This window comes from Ursus americanus, chromosome 24, assembly GCF_024610735.1.
Source record: "Ursus americanus isolate L20-20 chromosome 24, mUrsAme1.1.p, whole genome shotgun sequence".
NCBI lineage: Eukaryota > Metazoa > Chordata > Mammalia > Carnivora > Ursidae > Ursus > Ursus americanus.
The window spans coordinates 6,340,679-6,364,239 of record NC_142150.1 but is presented as its reverse complement, the minus strand read 5'-3'; the positions used below and the strand labels follow the sequence as shown (position 1 = coordinate 6,364,239).

The 23,561-nt window shown below is 33.7% G+C and overlaps 1 long non-coding RNA gene across 2 annotated transcripts in view; it reads left to right on the top strand.

Annotated features, from left to right (window-relative positions):
• The window catches only part of LOC123791671 (uncharacterized), a 32,321-nt gene extending 8,984 nt beyond the window's left edge, over nt 1-23,337 (top strand). The window contains exons 3-4 of one of the 2 annotated variants that reach the window (XR_015721536.1): nt 4,440-4,604; nt 22,054-23,337. This is a non-coding gene — a long non-coding RNA (uncharacterized LOC123791671). Of the gene's footprint in view, nt 1-4,439; nt 4,605-6,926; nt 7,298-22,053 lie in introns of those variants that run through there. The other variant, XR_006779471.2, reaches the window with a different exon arrangement.
• The last annotated feature ends 224 nt before the right edge of the window (nt 23,338-23,561 follow it).

Below are 23,561 nucleotides of genomic sequence, written 5' to 3'. Positions count from 1 at the left end.
TTTCAAGAGAATGCCAAATGTCTAGGGACCCTGATTCTAAATGAGTGTGCACTTTGGATCATCTTTGATTGACTAGGCTATTTTAAAACTCTGTAAGGATAAAAGTTAAATTGTAGAAAACTGAAAACATTGCAAACACTTTCTGCCATTAACACTGCAGATGATTCTTGTTCTTGACAATACAAATGGGTTTTGTCCAGGAGAAAATATAAATCTCTGTAAGTCAGATTACTATGAATTAGTTTTCACTTCTTTCTGATTTCCTCATTGATTAATAAGGAAAGGAAGTCTGACACTTAACATTTTGATTCATGGTCTTTTAATATTTACATGAGAATCATGATTTTACCATTTTGGAAATTACACTTCAGAATTTTTATGTACTTACATAATGCACATATAGTTAAATATAAATATATATGAATTTTTAAGAACTACCCATATATATGCTGAAAAGTAATAAAATAGCACTTATTTTTTTAAACTAAGAGTAATATTTTCCCTTATCACAAATAATGCATGTACATGTAAGATGAACTAAAATATATTCATAAGCAAGAAGAAAATTAAAAAATAAAAACATTTTATGGTCTCAACATCCAGAAATAATCACTGTTAAGACCTTGGGATACAGTGTTTCAGACTTATTTTTTGTATTTATGTAATTTTCTTTCTAAAGTAGGGAAATACTATATCCTATATTGATTTAAACCTTTGTTGTTTTAACTTCAAAGTATATAAATGAGCACCTTTTTGACATTTTGTTTTTGAAGTTTGTATTTCAGCATTTCTAGGGAGGGGGACTAACTCTAATTACTTAGTAGGTGACATGTCATTTTTAACATGACAACATGTTAAATAGGGACATGAAATCACCAAGTGTAGGAGAAATTAAAGCAAAAATGTTTGAATACAAGAGGTATCCACTCCGTTAGGGATCTTAGAAGTCTGCCTGTACACACACCATGATGAAATCTTTTTTTGTTTGTTTTGTTTAAAAAAAAAAAAAAGGAGCTGGTAGGGGCACCTGGGTGGTTCAGTGGGTTAAGCATCTGAGACATCTCAACTCAGGTCTTGATCTCAGGGTTGTGAGTTCAAGCCCCATGTTGGGCTCCACCCCCAGCATGGAACATACTTAAAAAAAAAAAAAAAAAGCTGGCATACAGGTTATTGGGGAATTGAGGGTGGGGGAAGAATCCAAGACTACAAAGGAAAGGAAGCTTGGAATATCAGTATAGGCAAGCAGTCCTATCCTAGCTGTTAACATTTAAAAAGCCCTTTCAAGGACTAAAGAAATAAAGGCTACAAATGTCTGGAGCTTGAAATGGCTTTTATACTTTTGAACCTGTTATGAAAGCTTTTCTTAGAACTCTCTTTCCTCCCCCTTCTCCAAAACAAAATAGTTAAAAAAAAAAAAGAAATTAAACAGGAAAAGACCAGATAAAAAGGATGTTGCCGCATAGTCTATTTTAAATTTCTGAGCCAGAAGAATAGCTTCTTTAAAAAAATTTTTTTTGAACAAAGAATGGTCATATTTGAAAGTCTGAAGGAAACAAAGAGAATAAGTTGTTATATTCTTGAACCTTGTGAATTGCTAGTAGCTCAAATGTCGGTGCATTTCTAGCAGGGATCAACACCTCTTGATTTTGTTGCTCTTACACTTGTTTACAAACATGTTAGAAAAAGTAAAAGAGAAAGAAGCAATATGCACCAAGACTGTTCTGTTTTTAATACAATATTTGGTTGAACACAAAGGTTTTATATTTATCTTCATAAAGAGTAAGTTTTAAAAACTGTTCAAAGGACGTGGATTGCCAATCCTTATAAAGTTCCTCACCAAAAGGCTAAGTATGACTTTCTTCCCTTTTTTATGATTTATTTGTTTATTATAAATGAAATGGAAATATAAATGACAGACATTCAGTGACTTGTAGATTTTGCCCTTGTAGCATTATAAACCATCAAGATTGTCAAGGGATTTCCAGTCTTTCTAATGGAGTCTAACTCTACTTAAATTAAAAGCTTTTGAAAGTACTGCAATGTAATATGGAAGTTCTGAATTTTAGTCCCATCACTTCTATTAATTTAGTCATGGTACAGTCACCCAACCTTTCTCAGAGCCAACTAGTTTACTCTGTTTCTTCCATCTCTAAAGCTCTGTAATTCTATGAATTTTAAAAAATGTGAAAGTAATGTCAAGGATAAAATTTTCTTTAAAAAGCAAGTCTTAAAATATTCTTAAATTCCAAGTGGTGTCTTAATTAGTAATATAAAACAAAATTTTAGTATACCACAGAAATTTTTTTTTGACCACCAAATTTTTTTCTTTTGAGCCCAATTTCTTTGTTTTTTTAACATTACAAGAGCCACTGCTGCTTCTACATTTAGCAATTTTTTGACATATATTAGTTTCAGGTATACAATGTAGTGATTCAACAATTCCCTATATATTATAAAATGCTCACCACAGTGTGGTCACCATCTGTCACCACATAGTTGTTACAATGTTATTGACTGTATATGCTATGCTGTATATTTCAGCCCTGTGACTTCTTTATGTTATAACTGGAACTTTGTATAGATTAATCCCCTGCATCTATTTTTTCATTGAAATATAATGGACATATAGAAAAGTGCACAAAGCATAATTATATAGTTCACTGTTACAAAATGAGGATATCTATACTCTACTGTGTGAATTCACCTGTTGATGGGTCTATGGGTTTCCAGTTTGGGGCTAGTATGAATAATGCTGCTGTAAGATTTTGTGTACGTTTTTTGATATAAATGTGCATGCTTTACTGTTGGGTATATGCTGAGGAGTAGAAAATAACATGAAAAGCTTTTCCAAAGTATATGTACAAATTTATATTTCCATTTGCTCAGGCCATAGAATTTTAACAGTTCTTTCATTATCAAAATGAATTGATCTCTAATATGAAGCCTTTGAATTTTCCCAGGAGAAAACTGGTATGTGGACACTGATGAAGCTTATTAATGCTTATTTCTGAAAATGTCATAGCCATACTCTTTGGTGACTAGGACTCTGGAATTTCTCACTACCTATTATTTGATACAGGGAAAAACAATTGATTTTTTGCTAATTTTTGTTCCCTCAGAGAACTGAGAGTGGTTGGAAAAAGTAAAACTTCAAAATCATTGAACTGTTGTTTTCATTTTCTTTTTTCCTCCCTTGGCTAAAGTAAGCAATGTTCTAATAATAAACTCCTTTAGCTGTCATAACATTCTTGAATAATATAGTACTTTCTGCTTTGAGCAGAGAGGAGATTAGTATTTATTATCTATTCCTATAATGTTTCTCCCTCCTTCTCTCTCTCTTTAGTGCTAATTCTTATTGAAAGTATACATTTTCATTTAAGGACCTTGCTGTGGGCTATCCACCCACCACAACATATTAATCAAAAGCTGTTTCTTTGTGGAAAGACAAACACCAAAAACTAACTTAACTGTAGAAATCTGAATGTCCTATCTACTAGTGTCATGATATTTTTGTTCTGTCTTTAATTCAATTCTGGAAAATAGATTTTCCCTAACCAAAGCATCATAAAAATGCAGGATCTTAGATGATGATGGTTTGAGTTGATGTGGAGAGAGGTACTAAATCAAAGTAGAAGATCAAGAAGATCAAATAAAGTCATATATTTGACAGTACTTGGCAGAATTTACAGTGTTGTCGTCATCATCATCATTATCATCATGAGAAGAATTTAGTTTTGTAAGAGAAGGAAGAATAAATAGTCTAGATACAGTAGAACTCTATTAATTACAGTGGGACCAGTGCTGTCCTATAGAAATATAATGTGAGCCACAAATGTAAGTCATGTATGTAACTTAAGATTTTCTAGTAGTCACCCTAAAAAAGTAACAAAGTAAAAAGAAACAGGTGAAATTAGTGTTAATGTATTTTATACAGTATATCAAAATAATATCATTTTAACATATAACCAGTATGAAAATTACTGAGATATTTTACATTATTTATTTATACTAAGTGTTCAAAAATCCAGTGTGTGTTTATACCATAGCACATCTCATTTGGGCCTAATTACATTTCTAGTGCCCAATAAACCAAGGTTGCTATTGGCTACCATATTGGGACAACACAGGTTTGGTGCTTTCCATGATAGAATGGGAAAGTGCTCCATGCTATACCAAGTGGACGTGATTTACTCATGCTTATTTACTCATGGAATAGTAAGTGTGGATACCTTGTGCTTAATAGAGAAATAAAAAGTAAAAAGTTGTTGACAAAGGAAAGTTGGATCAAAGTTTCCTCCATTAGTCACCAGTATTTCACCGTAATGCATACTAATAGTGAGTTGTTAGTCTATTTTGAGATATAGGATTTTTAGTTTATAAAGTAAGAAAGAACCCTGAACTCTACTACTGAAATTCATTTTCTAAAATTTTTCCAACAGGACTGTTTTGCTAGATTCTAAATGATAAAAAATAGAGCCTTGAAACCCATCGAAGTCCAGTATATTCTGAGGTAATTTGCATATTAATGGACAGCAGCAAGAGACACATCTGATGGACTAAAAAGACCCAATGAAAATTAAGTGACACAACATTCAGAACAACTGGTAGGTAAATAACAAAGGTGTATATGTTAATTGTGAAATTTTTATGAGGGCAAAACAACGAACATGACTGATCATAGGAGAAGGACTTTGCTATAGAGTGAATGTTTATGTCCCTGAAATTCATATGTTGAAACTTAATCTCTAATGTGATGGTATTTGGAAGTGGAGCCCTTGGGAAATGATTAATTGTCCTTCTAAAAGAGAATTCAAGAGATCCCTTTCCCCTTTCTACCATGTGAGGATACTGCAAAAAGATAGCCATCTATAAACTAGGAAATCAATGTTTCTCACCAGACACTGAATCTGCCGGGGCCTTGATCTTGGACTTCTTAGTCTCCAAAACTGTGGGAAATAAATGTTTGTTGTTTAAGCCACCTAGTCTATTGTATTTTTCTTAATAGCAGCCTGAAGTTGGAAATCAATAGTTCCATAGAAGTAGATTTTTTTTCATAGAATAATGCTGTATAATGTCTCATTCACTAGGATAGCCTATATAAACCTATTTGAACTATAATATAGCTGAAATATTTGTCCTTTGCAGTAATTACTATTATAACACTAAAAGTAAAAAAAAAAAATTATTATTCCTAATACTTTTGAAAAATTATGTAGAATTCTTTAGAGGATGAAGTAGATGGAGACATAGTTGTTTTTAAAGATTAAATGGTTAATGACAGAGCTTTTAAACTTTTTATTATGGAAATTAAAAAATATATACACAAGTAGACTGAATAGTGAGTATGGATGCTTTTTGCTTAATAGAGAAGTAAAAAGTTGTTAGCAAAGAAAATTGGATCAAAGTTTCCTCCATCGGTCACCAGGTAACAAGAGCAGCTCAAGATGGTTTTGTAGTTATCTGATTTGTGCTCTGGAGGAATAGAAGGAGCTGGAGGCACTATGCATTGATTCATAACTGAGTAAATAGATACATGGCTAAATTCTTCACTGACCAGTGATTAGATTCTGGAAGTAGGCAGTGTAGGATTCCTGAGTTTGATTGTTTCTTCTTTCATCAGTGGTTGTTAATTATGGATATTTTGCTTGTTTCTTGGTTAGTTTCAAAATTACATGAATTTTATATTTTATGTGAATTTTAGAGAATTCTTGGCTATTGAGAAAACATAGTGAATTTTTAGGAACAAAGTTGATTTCCCTAAGAAAGTTTATTCTAAATGAATTATCCATGTTAAATAATTTTTTTGTTTATATTGTGAAGTATATGATTTATGTTATGTAAAATAGAGAACTATTTGTCTATATTTTCAAATGTTTCATTTGTTAATAGGAATAGTTATGTAAAAGATTTTGTCAACCAAATGCTTTGTTTTGTAAATGGTTGCCAAAGTTTTTACTGGTATTTTTGGCCATTTTGTGGAAAAGTTGTTAGGTGTATTTTTGGGTGGGACTAACAGCATAAGACAAGGTGATACGTAAGAAAAATCCTGAATCACAAGTCAGAAAGCTTGGGGTCATTGTGGCCGTGTCACTTACTATTGTGTGTCCTTGGGCAAATCACTTGTCTTTCTGGGCCTCAGTTTTTATGTTTGTCAAATGAGAGGTTTGGACTAGATGATTTCTAGGATACTTTAAGGTGGTAGCATGATATAGTGGAAAGAACATTGGTTTTGGAATTAGACACACCTGGTTTTTGTTCATTCAGCAAATACTTATTGAGAGCTATTTTGTGCCAGGCACTGAAAATATTAATAATATAAATAAGTAATTAGTTACCTAATTGGTTACCTTTATGGAGCTTATGCTCTATTTTGGTAGACAACAAAAGACAAATACATAAAACAATTACAAAATATAATAAGTGCCATAAGGAAACAAGGGACTCTTGATAGTGTGGTTTGGGAATATCTCTTTGAGTTAGTGACTCAAGGATGAGAAATTGCTAGCTAGGTAATTAATGGGGAAGTGTTTCAGGTAAAGGGAACAGCATATGAAAAGGGCTTGAAGCTGGAAAGAGCTTAGTGTGTTCTGCATGCTGAAGGAAGACTAGTGTAAATTAGAGTATAGTGAAAAGAGGGGAGAGTGGCATAAGATGAGATTGGAAAGATAGGCAGAGTTTTGTAGATCATGATAATGAAGTTTGGATTTTATCCTAAGTGCAAGGGTAAGCCATTGTAGGGTCTTTAGCAGAGGAGTGATTGATTTAGTTTTAAGAAGACCCCTCTTATTACAGTCTGGGGAATTTGATTAGAGGAGGCTCAAGATTAGAAGTAAACATGTTTCATAGTCCAGGTGAGAAATAATGAAGAGCTGGGTTAAAGTGGTAGAGATGGAGAGATGTGGAGCAATTTAAGATATATTTTACAGGAAGAAACAACTGGATTTGCTGCTGGATTGGTCATTGAGGATAATGGAAAGGAAGGAATAAAAGATGGCTCTCAAGCTTCTGGCTTGAAAACTTTTGGACCCAGGGAAAGATGGACAGATTTGGGTGGGTAGGTATCATGATTTCTTTTTTGATTTCTTCTTTGGACATATTAAGTTTACACTGTCTTTGAGATGTTTAGGTGGTGATGTAAAGAAACTAGACAATTAGATATTTAAACCTGAAATTCATATAAGTCAGGGCTAGAGATACATGCTTGGGATTCATGAGCATAAGGATAGTATTTAAATCCAAGGGAATGGATGAAATGATCCAGGAAAAGAGACAAATCTCAAAGGGCTCTGGCCTGAGTTTGAGGAACCCTAGACCTTACAAGTCAGGTAGAAGAGGTAGATTAAAGAGTGAAAGCTAAGAGGTAGTGGTAGTGAGAAGGGAATAAACCCAGAGAGTATAGTATTTAGAAGCCAAGAGAGGTCAGTGTTTCAAGAAGGAGGGAGTTGATTGCATTGATTTTATTCAATGCTTATGAAAAACGAAGTTAAGATGAGCACAGAGAAATGACCATTGGGTTTTGTAACATTTGATTTTGACTCTGACTCTGCTACTTACTAGTTGTGTGAACTTGAACACTTCATTTCACATAATTGTCTCAGTTTTCTTATCTACAGAAAAGGGAATAACAATACTTTTATCACGTGGTTATTGTAAGTGTTGATGAACTAACATTGTCTACCTAGAACAGCATCTCATAAATTTGGGATGCTCAGTTGATATTAATTAATTCCTTTCTTCTCTAGGTCTGTGATGCCTTTTGAAACTTTGAATAAAGTACACCTATCCTTTGCTTAAAGATGTTAATTTGTTTCTGAAAATTCTGTGGCTTAGTGAAAAATCTATAAAATAAAAAATGTTGTCATTAATTTAATGGTAAAAATTATGACATATTTAATCTCAACCCAAGATATCTAAATATTTTCACAGATAGAAAAATGTATCATTTAAGGAACAATGAAAACAAATTTATATAAGTAATGATATCATTTGAAAGTAAATGGGTAGATTATACATAAGCTATTAAGTAATAAAGGCTTACTATATTTGCCAAAGGAGGAAAAGAAGAATTGATAATGGTTGTCGGCTGGTAGAGGAGGAGTGTGATGTATTCATTCTTTGGAAGATATGTTATTCTTTCTGCACCATTTTTCCCATCAAATTTTTCAGCCTTTTAGGGGCTCCTGATTATCTTGCCTTCACATGAACCTAATGTAAAATTACAGCATACCTTTAGAGTTGTACAAGAGGCTACCTCTTCATTCCTTATTGGGACAATGGGAACATTTGGGTCACCTAAACATGGTATACAATGCAAATTTTTCCACGTGCTATTCTCTGATGAGGAGGTGTTATGTTGAATAAATTGGTGAGTATTTTTGCCTGAAAGTGTAACATCAAAATACCATAACTTATAGTATATTTATTTAGTGTGTTTTGGGGTGAAAAAAATATTTTGGAAAAAAAAGTTGTCATCTGAAACTGATAAAACTTTTTCAAAGCCATTTTAAACTAATAATTTGCTATCTGATGTAAGTCTTTATTTACTGATCATCTACTCCATGCATGGCTATGTTAGGCTCTGTGGAGATAGCTAATATGTTTATAATTTAACGAGTAGGTTTTAGCAAGCAGAATTTTTAGGTGATTTTTAATTTTAAAGGCAAAATATTGAAAAGGCAAAAGCCATTGATTAGTGACATCTCTCTAATAATGTGAAATAATCTCTCAATTGAGTAAAATATGAAAACCTAATTTGTATTAACTGGAAATAAGAGAATCCAATTAAATGGGATGCCTGGGTGGCTCAGTTGTTAGGGGTCTGTCTGTCTTCGGCTCAGGTCATGATCCCCGGGTCCTGGGATTGAGCCTCACATCTAGCCCCACATCGGGTTCCCTGCTCAGCGGGAAACCTGCTTCTCTCTCTCCTACTCCCCCTGCTTGTGTTCCCTCTCTCTCTGTCTCTCTGTCAAATAAATAAATAAATAAAAATCTTTAAAAAAAAGAGAGAGAATCTGATTATAAAAAATATAGTTACACTTTTAAACTATGTATTTTAAAAAGCATATTTTTAAAATTGGCACCAATACCCCCAGACTGGCAAACCATCTTGTGGGGACTCATAAAGCCACTCTGGCAGATGGGTAGGAGTATGGATGCACCAAAGAACCACTGTCCAGGCAGGTTGGATTTCCATTTCATGCCGAGCTTACACATCTAAGGCACATGTATTTCTTGGCAAAAATCTGAATTTCCTGCTGCAGGTCTTGGCATAGATAAGCATAAGATCAATGAGTTCCAACATAGGGTTTTTGCCGTAAGTATCTGTGTATAACTTTTATTGCCATGATGCTTTAAAGGAAACATATTTGATAGGTCACTCATTTCCCCCTCTGAACTATAAAGTTGCTATATGGTAGTTTTAATAATATACTGTACAACTCTTGTTACTGGTTGGTGTCGTACATGTCTCGGTCCCAGAGCAATAGTATGTGCAGATTGAAAATCAACCCAAAAGACTTCCTTGCGTGATTATTACAAACTGAGACTTAATTCTATTTCTCTCTGATCATTTTCTTTTTGTACTGATACTAGATTTAGTATCCACTCTAGTAGCCCATCCAGTGATGGGTTTGTAGGCATCCCTAAACCTGAAAAAATGGCTGAGATGAACTCAGGGGCATTCTTTACTTTTCTGAAAGTAACTCTGTGTGGCTTATTTCAATTTATTTACTTTTTTCTCCAGAATTACTGTAAAGGTTTTCTATTTCACTCATTACAGCACAGTGTTTTTCACATTTGAATAGACTGCATCAACATGAATTCTTTATAAGGACCTTAAAAACAAACTTTGCCAAGTCCCCGAATACAGAAGTGAATTCACATCCCAATACTCAGCTGCCTCATGAATAAAGGAGAGCCTGTGCCTGACACTTTGAAGCTGTAGCTGTTAAACCATACAGAATATTTACCTCAATAAATCATTATAAGAAACTAAGGTACAATTATACCCACAGAGAAAAAGAATTCAAAACACTGATTTATGTGTTTCAGTGCCTATTCCCTTTCCCACTATGTTTTGAATTTTATGCATGTTTGTCATCTTTGGCTGCTCCTATGTATCTTTAAACTAATGGGTTCTGATTTTTTTAACATTCCTCATTAAGTTTGTTATTTTTCTTAGACACAGACATGATTTGCATAGTGTACAAAGTTTTACATTTAAAATGAACTATATCTCATTTCTTAGGGCTGAAGCACAAAATGGAAAAAGTGACTTATTTTAAATAAAACACTGACTTCGCTTAATTTGTGGGCATTTAAACGTAAGTTCCATATAAAGGATTTCATTTGGCATTTATTTTGGAGTACTGGGAAGCAGTAAAGAACTGCGATATAAGCAGGAAGTAGACCACTGCCCTAAAGAACTACCTTCTACTGAATTATTTTGCTTATTTAAAATGATAATAGTATTGTGGAAAGAAACGTTTGTTTACCAGTGTGTATTTTGTCTTTCTGAAAGTAAAAAAACCCAAAAACAAAAGTAAGCCAGTAACATGGAGAAAGGAATGGCAGTGAACTTTACAAAGAATCAATGTACAGACAGGAAAATTTTGCCTAGAATAATTTACAATGTCATCTAGATGTGGTGGAAAAAAAGTTTTCTGATGGTATGTTATAAATTGAAAAAACATAAAAAGTATTTTAAAGCAGCAAAATAATTTATCAAGATAATTTATCAATAAGAATAAAAATGTTATATCTTGCTGGTTTAATTTAAAACAATTTAACCTTTGTAATTTTAGAAAAATCAAAGTAGGTACTATTCCTGAATCTTATCATAGAAATAAGGGACTGAATTTAACTTAATTATTTATGTGATCAGTTTGGATCACAGGGTGGTACTTTTAAACAATGTAATGTTATCTAGATGTTATCCCCTTTTTCAATCAGTGTGAAATTTTAGATATTTGTTGAATTAAAGTCAGACCTTTAATGAATTCCTTATTACTCAAGTAATATCTCTTATTGCTTCTTATTCTTTTCTAATGGGAATAATACAAGGAGATATATATATATATATATATATATATATATATATATATATATTAGGTTATTTGGGATTCTGGAATCTTCTCTTCCCCTGCTTCTCTAATATTACAACCTGCTTATTTCCTTCCATTTACTATTATAGTCTATAATTATTTTATTTGTTGTGATTTATTGTGTATTTTGTTTATTGTACATCTTCCCAGTAAGAGCTCCATATAGCAAGGTGTTGTTTTTCTTATTAATAATGTATTCCCACCACCCAGATAGATGTTTCTGGTGGACAGCATATGCCTAATAAGTATTTATAGAATGAATGAATCAAGGGAGCCAGTGTAGTGGGCACACTTGTTTATTTTCACATTTATTTACTATGAGTACAGGGTGGGTGAGGTAAGTGGAGTTAGATCTTGAGGGGAATGAGAAAGCCAAAGAAAGAATCAGCATAAGACAAGAGAGAATCCAAATGGAGAAAAGAAAATAAGACCTAGTTATTGAAGAGCAAATATTCAAAATTTATTGACTTTTCATGTAGAAAGTGATTCACAATAAGAAGTCATATGACAGGAGTAAGATCAACAAATCAAAAAGGAAAAAATAAAAGAGAAGCTACAGTGAAAAAATAACCCCATCCACTCATTCATTTTGAATACATTTTTATCAGGCACCTACTCTGTGTAAGGAACTGTGTTAGGCACTGAGGGTGTTCCCGATACACTTTTGCCTTCAAGGAGCTTAAGTCTAGCAGAAGGATAAAAACGTGTACATGGTAACAAAGAAAAAAAAACGAGAAGCAAAAGAAAAGTACAAGCAAAATTGGTGAGAGTTCAGGCTAGTCACAAAAGACAACATATTGTATGATTCCGTTTTTATGACTGTCCAGAATAGACAAATCTGTAAAAGCTAAAACTAGATCAGTGGTTGCTTAGGGCATGGAGCAAGGTAGGAAGAAACAGGGAGTGATTGCTAATAGGTATGGGGTTTCTTTTGGTGGGCTAGAGCGTGATAAAGCTGTTTTAAAAACGGTTATGGTGATGGCTGCACAACCCTGAATATGTTAAACTCCACTGACATTAGCACTCTAAACGGGTGAATTATGTGATATATGAATTATATCTCCATAAAACTGTTATATAAATGTTTTCAAAGCATTCAGTGAGAGTTCTGAAGCGATATGGGCAGAAGGAGTGAAGAAGGGGGAATTAGGAGATTTTGAGGATAGGGAAGATGTAATGAAGAAACCATGGGTATTCAGGTGGCAAATAAATGGGACAACTTAGGGATGCTTAAGCAGGATTTTCCTTTCGTAGTTTTAAATAGGAAATTTCTGGGAATGGGGAAATAAATTATTAGCACTGGAAATAAGAAGACACCAAGTGCTTAAAGGAAGAGTGAAAAATGTATAGAGAGATTTCACTTTGGAGTTAGTCCTCTGTGTGGGTGAATGAAAGAGAGTGGGGGTAAGAGCAAAAACTAGAACCCAAATAGAAAAACAAATACATGTGTCACAAATAATTTGATCATTTACCAGGAGGTTGAGGGGAAAAAGGAAAATAAGTATAAGAGAATTAACTAGGTGAGAATGACAGGGATGGAAAAGGTAAGTGGCAAGAGAGAGAAAGTGATGTTAATGACCTATTCCTTTGTTTTCAGTTCAGACACTCATTGATGGTCTCTTTTCTGGTTCTTTATTTTCTTTCAGCAGCCCTATCCTTTCAGATATCCAGTCCTTGCCTATTAGTTACTCTGAGATCTGATCAACTCATTTGCTCTTAAGAAGTAAGCATATCAGGCTATTCCTACTTTCAAGATCTCTTATTTTTAAAGAGGACTATAAAGAGAATGTAGTATTTAACACAAAGATACTAGTGATGCAATTTAGACATCTGATTAGAAATCTTGACTTTTTCTTCAAAGAGGTAGAAGGGAATGTTTTTTATCATACAATATAAGCAACTGCCTATTTCTTTATGAATATGAGCAGAAGGGATAGAAATCTAGATGATTTCTAGTTTCATGTTGCTTCATGTCAAATAGATTTTTTTTGCTATTAAGTAATGTTTTTAAAAGTTTCCAAGAGAGTATTTGAATATTCTTGCTGGAAAATTCTTTAAATCTTCTCTACCTTTCCAAGTATTACGTATGATTTTGCACCCTAGTTTAATTATCCAAAGAATTGAGTCCTGAACTATGTTTTATGAAGTTCACTTTTAAATTTGGGGGAGAGTCCAATCTAGGTTTAACCTGTGAACTGAGAATTTGGGTATTTTGTAGGAAACTCTAGGTAAATATAATGTTCTACTCTATTCTTCTTAGCTGTGTAATTAGGAAACTTCACTAGGCTTTTATTCATTCAACAAATTATTTATTGAATACCTACTGTATGCCATGTCCTGTGCTAAGAGTCTCAGTTTCTTCACATTAACAGAAGTGTAATAATACCTGTTTTGCAGGGTTATTATGGTGGTTATGTAAAATCTACCAAAGTGCTTGATACAGATGTTTAACAAAAAAGGTTGCTATTGTTTGCTTAGCTTATCATTCTACTATCCGTTTGATTGTTTATAGTTTTTGCCTTGTAATTAACAAAGAAATGTAAGTGGGAGAGTAGGGACCATGTCTTATTTATTATAGTACTTTGCAAATAGTAGGTTTCCACATACTTCCAGAAAGGAACTGATTGTTATTCCTGAAACAAGGCAAATTATTTTCAAGTAACGAAGTGGAGGAGATAATTTTAGCCGAATTGAGTACAACATTTGGTTTCAGGCTTCCTGGCAATCCAGAATAAATGAAAATCATAGTATTGTTATCCAATAAAAAGGAAGTATACTTATTTCTCAAATAATACAAACTTTTCTCCAGCATTCAATTCTAAGAGGAATTTGATCTTTCTGTAACCGATTCTGTGCCTTGACTTGACAGTGTCTTCAATAGCAGATTAGATTTGTTAGTCTGACAATAGGAACTGTTCAAAGGTGAGAGGTCAAGTTAGAAATTGTATAATTGGTAAGAGAAGTTAAGGCACTTCACTGAGCTTTATTCATTCATTTGACAAGTATTTATTGAGTACCTGCTGGTGAGAGAAAAATAGAAGAATTATACATGTATTAAAGTGATTTGCAAGGTGTATTACAGAGTGATACAGAGTGATAGCTGTTGAGAGAAATACAAATTCTTCTGTGTTGTAACTCACAAGTGATGTTCCATGGGTAAAATTTTAAAACACAAGGTATCATGTTATAACAAGATGAAATAAACAAATAAGCACAAATAAATTTTTTAAAGTTAGTTTGTTTTTGATGGGGAGGGAAATAAAAGCCAGATATATTGTTTGTTTTATAGCACTCAAGCTTTCCATTAGCATTCCCCTCTACTTTCCAGATTATATTTCTAGTTTATATTATTATGAAACACTTTGAGAAACTCAAAAGTGAAAAAGGTCTTTGTAATTTAAATAAGTCTTTGTAATTAAAAATTCCTCTGGACTAGAACTTGGCACTGAGGTCTCTTTCTATCTTGAATAGTCTTTTTCATAAAAAATATTCACCAGCCATTTTTTAATCAAATGAAAATTTAAAAGAATGTTTCTGGCAGTCATGCGACATTATACATTCATAAAAATAATAAAATGTTTTCATTACCAGGTGTTCTGAGAATTTTACATTAACCAATTTACAAGTGTAATTTGATCATTTACCATTACCATATGAAATATTTTGTGATACCCTCATGGTCATTAATCCATATTTGTGAACTGTATACTTTCTATGTATTGTATCACACTGATTAGTGTGATTTGATCATGTAGTAAAACAACATTCTGTGCACACACTATATAACTTATTAAAGTTCAAACATACAATATACATTTTTAATGTCACAGGAAAGTAAATTCAAATTTGATGTCACTTGTGACCTTATAATAATTGTTTTGTTTATTACTTATTTGCTAAATGTTCAAGGGAAAACTATCCCTTAAAGAGGTGTGTGGGGAAGAATTTTATATATATGTTTATTGCATAGGTAGTTTCTTTGACATGGACTATTTCAGTTGAGATGTAAAATACAATATTCAGGATTTTTTTTCCTTGTTCATAAAATATTACAGTACAACACAGGCTTTCTGAAGGTGTCTGGGACTTCAAACACCTTTAGAAGATTGGGGACTCAGGAAAACAAGAAGGCTGGCCAGTGGGTTTGGAATGGGGAATCTTCCAAATTCTCCATGCCCAGAGGGAATAAAGGATACTAATGGAAAAAAAGTGACTGAACTTCAGAGCTAGCCAGTGTCCTTGGACTGGAAAAAGGTCTGTAAGAGGAAGGTTCTGATGTTTGTAAAAGTGCCTTCCAGTGGTCTGACTCAGGAAATCACATATAGTAAACTAATTTAATGATTTACATAGTTACTGTGTTTCCACAAGCAGTGTCCTTATTACTTGCTGGCACATAGACACAAGCTTTTATTTCATAGAAGGGTTAAAACAATTCAGAGAAGTTACCTCTTCCAATAAAGACCAGCATTGCATTTTTAAAAAATACATGGAAGCTTTCCTTTAGACCATAAAGTCTTAGATGAGAAGGATTTGGGAGTTTGTTTTGAGTATGTATAGTGGCTAGCAAAAGTGCATGAATGTTAGTGTACATAACTGATATTTTATTATAAAAAATACAATGAGATAATCCATCAATTTGGACTTTTATTAGCTTGTAAATCATTTTTTAATTTCCCCAAATTATTAATAAAATATTTCCTTCAGGTTTCAGAAATACTTTAAAGTAATTAAATAACATTATTTAAATATTTACATTGGGGTGCCTGGGTGGCTCAGTCGGTTGGGCATCTGCCCCTCCCAGGCTCTCTGCTCAGCGGGGAGCCTGCTTCTCCCTCTCCCTCTGCCTACTGCTCCCCCTGCTTGTGCTCTTTCTCTCTCTCTGTGTCAAATAAGTAAATAACATCTTTAAAAAAATATTTACATTTAGCTAAATCCAGGAACCAGATAATGAAGTGTGTTTAGAAAACTTTGAGCTAGTATCTTTCTTTTTTCCAAACATGAGCTTTTGATCTTGGGTCAGGTAGAACTGCATGCTCATGTTATTAAATGTTAACACATTACTTTGTTTTCCCGGGCCAGATTTCTGAGGTTTTCAGAGGCCATATAATCCTTATTAAAATCAGGATAAAAGTCAGTAATAGGGAAAAAAAGTGTGTATCACATTTGAAAAGGTTATTCTCTGTTTAGAATCTATAATGTAGGAGGTGATAACGGAGTGTGACATAGTTTAAAGTGCATTGGAATTATAATAGGAGACCTAGGTTTTAGTCCTTGATCTGCATTAGGGAAGAAACTCACCAGGTCTCAGTTTTAGTTGGTTTGTTTTTGATGAATGCTATGTTTTTGAAGTAAACTTTAACACTAAAGCCTACAGCATATTAAGTATGTAATTGAAAGTAAATCATAGTATGCAGAATTAGAAAGCTCACAAGCAAGTTTATCAAATATTTCAAGTGTATTTCAAGGAAAGAAAACATCTAGGTATGTGTGTCTGATATGGTTGCCACTAACCACATATGGCTATTTAAATTTGGATTTAAATTAACAAACATTAAACGAAAATCAAAATTTAGTTTTTTAGTCTTACTTAGCTATGTTTTGAATTTTCAATAGTCACATGTAGCTAGAGGCCTCACAAAGAACATTTCCATCAAGGCAGAAAGTTCTGTGGCACAGCACTGACCTAGGTGCTCAGTCAAATGGTCTTGATTTCTGTAGTAGTTGCAGGGGCATTATAGGTATGACCTATAATTCAGATTTCTTACTAGGTATCATTCTATCATAGGCATGTGGGGTGATAGCTGCTTGGGTCAAATGGATTATTTTGGGACTTGGGGCTAATGCTGCTTGTCTAGAGAACCTCCAATATTTATTAGTCTCGGGGAAATCCCTTTCTTTCTAATAGGTTAAGGAAGGCTGTGGAATAGTTAGAACTGAGAAATTCACATCAAATTAGACTTCTTTTGGAAGCATATTTGTAATATATATTCATGTATGTATTTTATTTTATTATATTTTTAAGTTTATGCATACTTCTACCTTCTAACAATGATTTAGAGCAATTTCTCCTTGGAAAATTTTTCGGTTATTTTCCCCAAAGTGACTCAGGTCTATTCAATATATATTTATTAAACACTAATGCCCAGCTAGATATAAAACTCTGGGAAATATTCAGATCTTTGAAGAACAATTCCTGCCATTAAGGAGTTTGTAGTAGGAATGGGGAAAATACATTTTTATACAAAAAGTTTAAAAATGCAAGATAATCTGGGTTAAATGTGTAATAAATGGCATAGTACCATATGTATTATAGAAGGAGATTTCTATGAGCTTGAGTGGTTGAAGAAGTTAAGAAGGAAAGGGACTTGAACGGAGATTGAATATGTTTTAAAAAACTTTCCAGCAGAAAAGAGCCAAAGAAAATATGTAGGAATCAACAACATATGGTAGATATTGCATTGAGCGTAGGTTAGTCTGCTTACATTCTATTGGCTAGTATTTAGTTACATGGTCAGTTATATGTTCCAACCAATGAAGGAGACTAGGAAATGTAGTCTAATTGTGCTCAGGAAGGAGAAGATATTTGGTGATCATCTAGCAGCCTTAGACACACACAGGAAGCCAACAAATCTAGTTTGGCTAATAATATTGAAGGTCAGTATGGGAGAACAATGAGCAATAAGACTGGAAATTTAGCATAGGGTTATATTGTGGGAGATTTTGACTGACAGTCTAAGCATTATGAACTTTGTTTTGTAATCACTTGGATGCTTTTGTACAAAAAGCTTTTGTACAAAAGGAAGAGAAGGTGAAAATGGGGGTTTACAAGCATTAGTCCAGTACAATGAATGCATTGGAAGAAGAAAGATTTTTAAGGAAAAAGGTAATCCAGGTTTGAGATGACAAGGTCTTGGCCTAGGGCAATAGGAGTGGAAATGAAAGCATTGATTTATAGCCTACTAGAAAGAAACTACAAAATATGATGATTGATTAGTTTGGGTCCTATAGAAGAGGGAGGAATTAAAATGGTGGGGAGAAGGGAGAGAAATTTTGTTTCTGCTCTAAACATTCAAAGAAAAAAAATTAGCATTCAAAGGAGTATATGTGTATGTGGTAGTTGTCTTATTATTTCTGATTTACCTTGAAAAATTCATTTTCAGTCTTTTAGACTGCTTAAGGATCTCCTAGGGTGTATGTTAAAGGGGGAGATCCTGGGCCTTCCAGAGATTCTGATTTAGAGGCATGTGTTTTTTATAAGCATGCTGAATGATTCTGATGCAGGTGGTCTGCAGACTACACTTTGAAAAACGTTGCCTTAAATATATTGGCTCATGGTAAGTGATGCTTTACTTTTTTTGTAGTGAATGTTTGGGAATTACTTTTATAGGCTGATAAAAATACTTGAGTCTTTAGGTTCTGAGTAGAATGATCAGAAACATTCTTGAAAGTGTGTTTTCCTTATTGTCCCAGTACTTTTGGGACATTGAGCTTTATTTCCACTTCTTTCAGTTCCCTGAAGTGCTGGTATCAAGAATCAGAAGTATTTCCCATTCTGTCCTAAATTAGCCCAAGTCATTCTCCAGCCAGCGAAATAGAAATAACAGTCTGCTCACTCTGTTTTCAAAATTGTACTTTTTTGTGGATGGCACTGATACTAGGGTGGTATCTGAATTTTGTGGGATTGTTGTGATGCACACATACTTTGGAATATCTTAGTCAGAAGAGAAGGAGTATTGATTCTTCCCCTTCCCAACATGTATGATTCCATCTTCATTCTTCAAATGCAGTGTATATGTGTAGAAAATGTCTATAAAGATATATAGCCAACTTTTAACAGCAGCACTCATAAGTAGAATTGGGAGGTGAAAGAAAGAAATGGGGCTTTTACTTTTTATTTTATATTTTTCTCTTTTTATAAACCATGAATATATATTAATTTTAAGAATGTGTCTTTTACTTTTCATCCTACATTAAATATATGTAATAGTGATAGTAGCTACCACTTGTTAAGTGACTTCTTACTATTAACCCTTCACTTTATTTAATATTCATAAGAATCCTGACAGGTAAGTATTAACATTCCCATTTTACATAGGAAACGGGGATTCAGAGAGTAAAACATGCCTAAGGGCATACAACTATTAAGTGGCAGAGCAAAGAACTAAATCCGTGTTTCTCTGACCCAAGTCATGTTTTTTATGTTTACATTACGAAGACCTTGTTCACCCTAATTCCTTTGGATGGCTAGGACCTGTGTGTATGAATAGTGATGGTTTTAGTCCTTCAAGAATCTTTTAGTAATTAAGAAGACCCAACTACTAAGAATAAAGTAATCAGTGGAAATAAGCAAAGAAAATTCCATGGGGTGTCCTATGACTGGAGAAAGTTCAGTTAGTCTGGTCTTTTGGTTACTAGATATTTATTGTGTGTCACTTTGTATGGATCTTTTTACTAGGCCCCTGAATACCTCACTTGTTATAGTCCTAGCAGGAAACAATTCCACTCAGAGGAAAAGGTTTTAATGAAAGGACTACCTTCAAAGATGTGGGCCTGGTTAAGAAAACCAAAGAGAAATGCTGAGGCACCCAGAGACCAACAGGAGGAATCCATTACCATTCTCATGCCTGAAGGGACAAAAGGATGGAACAGTGCTATTGGAGCCCACAGCCCTGGATGAGGGCCTACTGGGCAGGAGCCATTGTTCAGCTATGCAACTGCTACTAGAACTGAGACCCCAAAGTAGGATGAGCGGAGAAGAAATACTCTGTATTTTCTTTCTTGCTGCCACTCTCCTGCAGGTGCTTCCCCTTGGCTTAATACAAGTTGAAGCCATCTGACAATGAGCCCAGGTGATGCAATATGAGGTTTTAGCCTCTCAGGGCTCTAAGTGGAGAATGAGTTTGGGGGTGGGGCAGAGCAAATGGAGAATAACCAGTATATCCCTGCATTGCTTTGCTATTGTTTCAAGATAAAGTCAAAATTCTTCACATGGTCTATAATACCTTATACTGGTGACTCCTTAAGCATTTTTTCATTCTCTCCTCTCTAATTTTCCTTGTATATCAGTCCTTTGTTCTCTCCAAGTACCCATCTTCAACAAATGCCCTTTCATATGCTCATGCTCTACGCTTTTCTTAGATATTTCCTTCTCTTTCCTCCCTTTCACCTAATTAGTGGTTACATATCTTTCAGATCTTAATTCAAAAGTTGCTTCCTTAGGGAAGCCAGACTTCTCTGACCAGATCAAATTCTTTTTTGTAAGCTTTTTTTTAGCGGAGTATAATTTTTCTTTATAGCATGCATTATAGTAGCAATTTATGTTTACTACATTTATCTAATCGTGTTTACATTTTTCTGATTATTTCATTAATGGATTTCTTCATGCTAGGCCAAAAGCTCCATGAAGGAACTGAGTCTGAATTTTGCTTACCAGCAGAGTTCCAGTGCCCACATAATATTGGGCACTAAGTAGGTACTTAATAATATTTTCCAGTAGAACAAATGAAGATAAAAGATGAATAGAAGCCTCCAAAGGATTCACATTCTATTTGACAAAGATAATGCATGCATGACATGAATAAAACAATGTAACAGCAAATACAGAGCAGCAATTACAGCAGTTAAGGCAAGATCTCAAAGATTCCACAAATGTTCTTCACTAGAGATATTTGTGTCTTATTGTCATGTCCCTTGCTTGGAGTCTGACACAGATGTCTCATACAAAAATGTACTTACACAGCACCTAGTATGGTGTGACTTGAGCATAATGGTCATTCATTAACTATTTAATTAGTGAATATAGACAAATTATGAATGATATAGTAGGCTTAGAATTAGTGTGCATAAGAATCATCTGAGCAGAATCATTTATTTAAAATATAGATTCTGTTCATTTACTGATGGGCTGTTGGGTTGCTTCTATATCTTGGCTATTGTAAATAATGCTATGATAAACATAGGGATACATATATCTTTTCAAATTTGTGTTTTTGTTTTCTTGGGTAAATACCCAGTAGTGGAATTACTAGATCATATGGTAATTATATCTTTAATTTTTTGAGGAACCTCTATACTGTTTCCCATAGTAGCTGTACCAATTTGCATTCTACACCTGAAACTAATACAACACTGCATGTTAATTACACTTCAATTTTAAAAAGGAAAAAAGAAAAGAAAAGAAAATATAGACTCCACTCCATAGATACTGGTTTCAGTAGAACTTGAGTAAAGTCTGAATATCTGCATTCTAAATAAGTACCCCAAGTAATTCTGATGCAGGTGATTTGAGGACTACATTTTGAGAAATACTGGACCATAAGCTCCTTGGTGGCAGCATGATATTCTTGTTAAAAATGGGCTTGGGAGTCAGAAATTCCTGGGTTTGAATCCTGGCTCTTATACTAATCAGCTATTATTTAAACCCTCTGGATCTCAGTTTTTGGCTATAAAATGGCTCTAATAGCATCTACTTCCTAAGACTATTGTGGAAATTGAAGTAAATGAGAAAATATATGTAAAACATTTACCACAGTGCCTGTCATATAAATGTTCAATAAATGGTAGAATTGGTATTAGTAGTCAACATTTAACCAGATACCTAGAACATAACTGATGTTCAGTGAATGTTTAACACGTGAATGGAGTATAGTTATAAGATTATCACATTTATAGCTAGAAGGTCATTTGAAATCATCTAGTCCAATATCCTCATTTTACATATTGGGAAATCCAAGCTTACACAGGTTAGATGACTCATCCAAGGTTACAATGATCTAATTAGTGGCAGAACTGAGACCAGAAGTAAAGGGTGAAAGGAAAGATCTGATCATTACTATTTGTCTAGTATTTGTGGTTGGAGTTACATTTAGATTGTAAATAGGTAGATTGACATATATTTCTGTCCATAATCTATGATGCCTTCTAAAATGTTTCTTTCTTTCTTTTTTTAAAGTAGGCTCCATGCTTAACATGGAAACCAACACGGGGCTCAAACTCACCACCCTGAGATCAAGACCTGAGCTGAGATCAAGAGTTGGATGCTCAACCAACTGAGCCACCCAGGCCCCCCCCCACCCCAAATGTTTCTTTCTTAAATATTAAAACAGCAAACAGAAAACTAGTAAGTAAAACTAAACGACTGTGTAGCTGTTGTTAGATTCTATTTTCTTTCTAAATATTGTCTCAGAGACAACGGTGTTTCCCAAATAGAACATAGACATCACTAGTGTGCTTAGAGCAGTAGAACAATAAGCTACTTGAAGAACTAAGGTTATCTCTTGCCTTTGGACAATAATGGTGGCCATATTTCCTGTCTCTTTCTGAAGCTCTTATAATAAATGTTAAATTGCCATGTAGTGTTTGTAGCAGATATGACAAATGAAGGATTGGGATCCTTATTTTGAAAATAATAGTAATGGGAAAACTGGGCAAAGAAGAATTAGAAGAATTACGCACACAACTAATACCATATATGCTGAATTAAAATGAAAAACTGGTCATTCTCATCAGCAATGAAATTATTGCAAAGATAAACAATAATGAAATACTATTTGTTGAGTCTCAGTTTTTTAGTAGCAGTAATGCTGTCCAGGGTATAGTAAGATGGAGGTACTCCTGAACTATTAGTGGTAATCAGAATTGGTACAACCTTTATGGAAAGGGGTTACTTTATTATTATTATTTATACAATTTGACCAGTATGATCTCACTTCTAGGAATAGAGCTTAAAATCTTAGCCAGACGTACCATCAAAGATTTGTGTATAATAATACTCATCATAGCATTAATTTTTATAGGAGAAGTAGAAAACATTCTAAATGCTCAACAGTAAGGGAATAGTTATGAACCACATGAAAATGCTAATATTTAACTGTTACTGACATACAAAAACATCAATTTTATATGATATAACCTAATGCTTAACATTATTGTTTATTTTGTGTTGCTATAAAATAGAGTTTATAAAGAATCTATAAAGAACAGAAAATGCTCACTGTATCAGGTAGACTGTAAAAGTAGGGTACAAAACTTTATAAATAGGATAATATTAATTTTGAAAAGAAAGAATGCAAGTATGTTATAAATATGTATATATGTAATAATATGGAGAAAATATTATTTACCAAATGCCTTTTGGGGAGAATCTCACACTTATTTGGAGAGAATACCTTAATAAACTACTTGGAGTGAGGTTTAAGACTCCAAGCTGGATGTTCAATTTCAAAAGTTGGTAAACTACTCTGTTTTACTGATCTCCATAATGAGTTTATGTATGTAGGTTTGAATGTAAATGCTAGAGAAGAACTCTACAGGGAGGGAAGAGTGGTAACAGAGTCAGGAGAGGGGATCTACCTAGAATGTTGGGGCAGACTGCACTGAGGAGGAGTTTGGGAGAATAAAAATATCCAAGGCAGATTCTAAATTTGTTGACTGTGGAGAGAGCCCACTAAAAAATCTTCA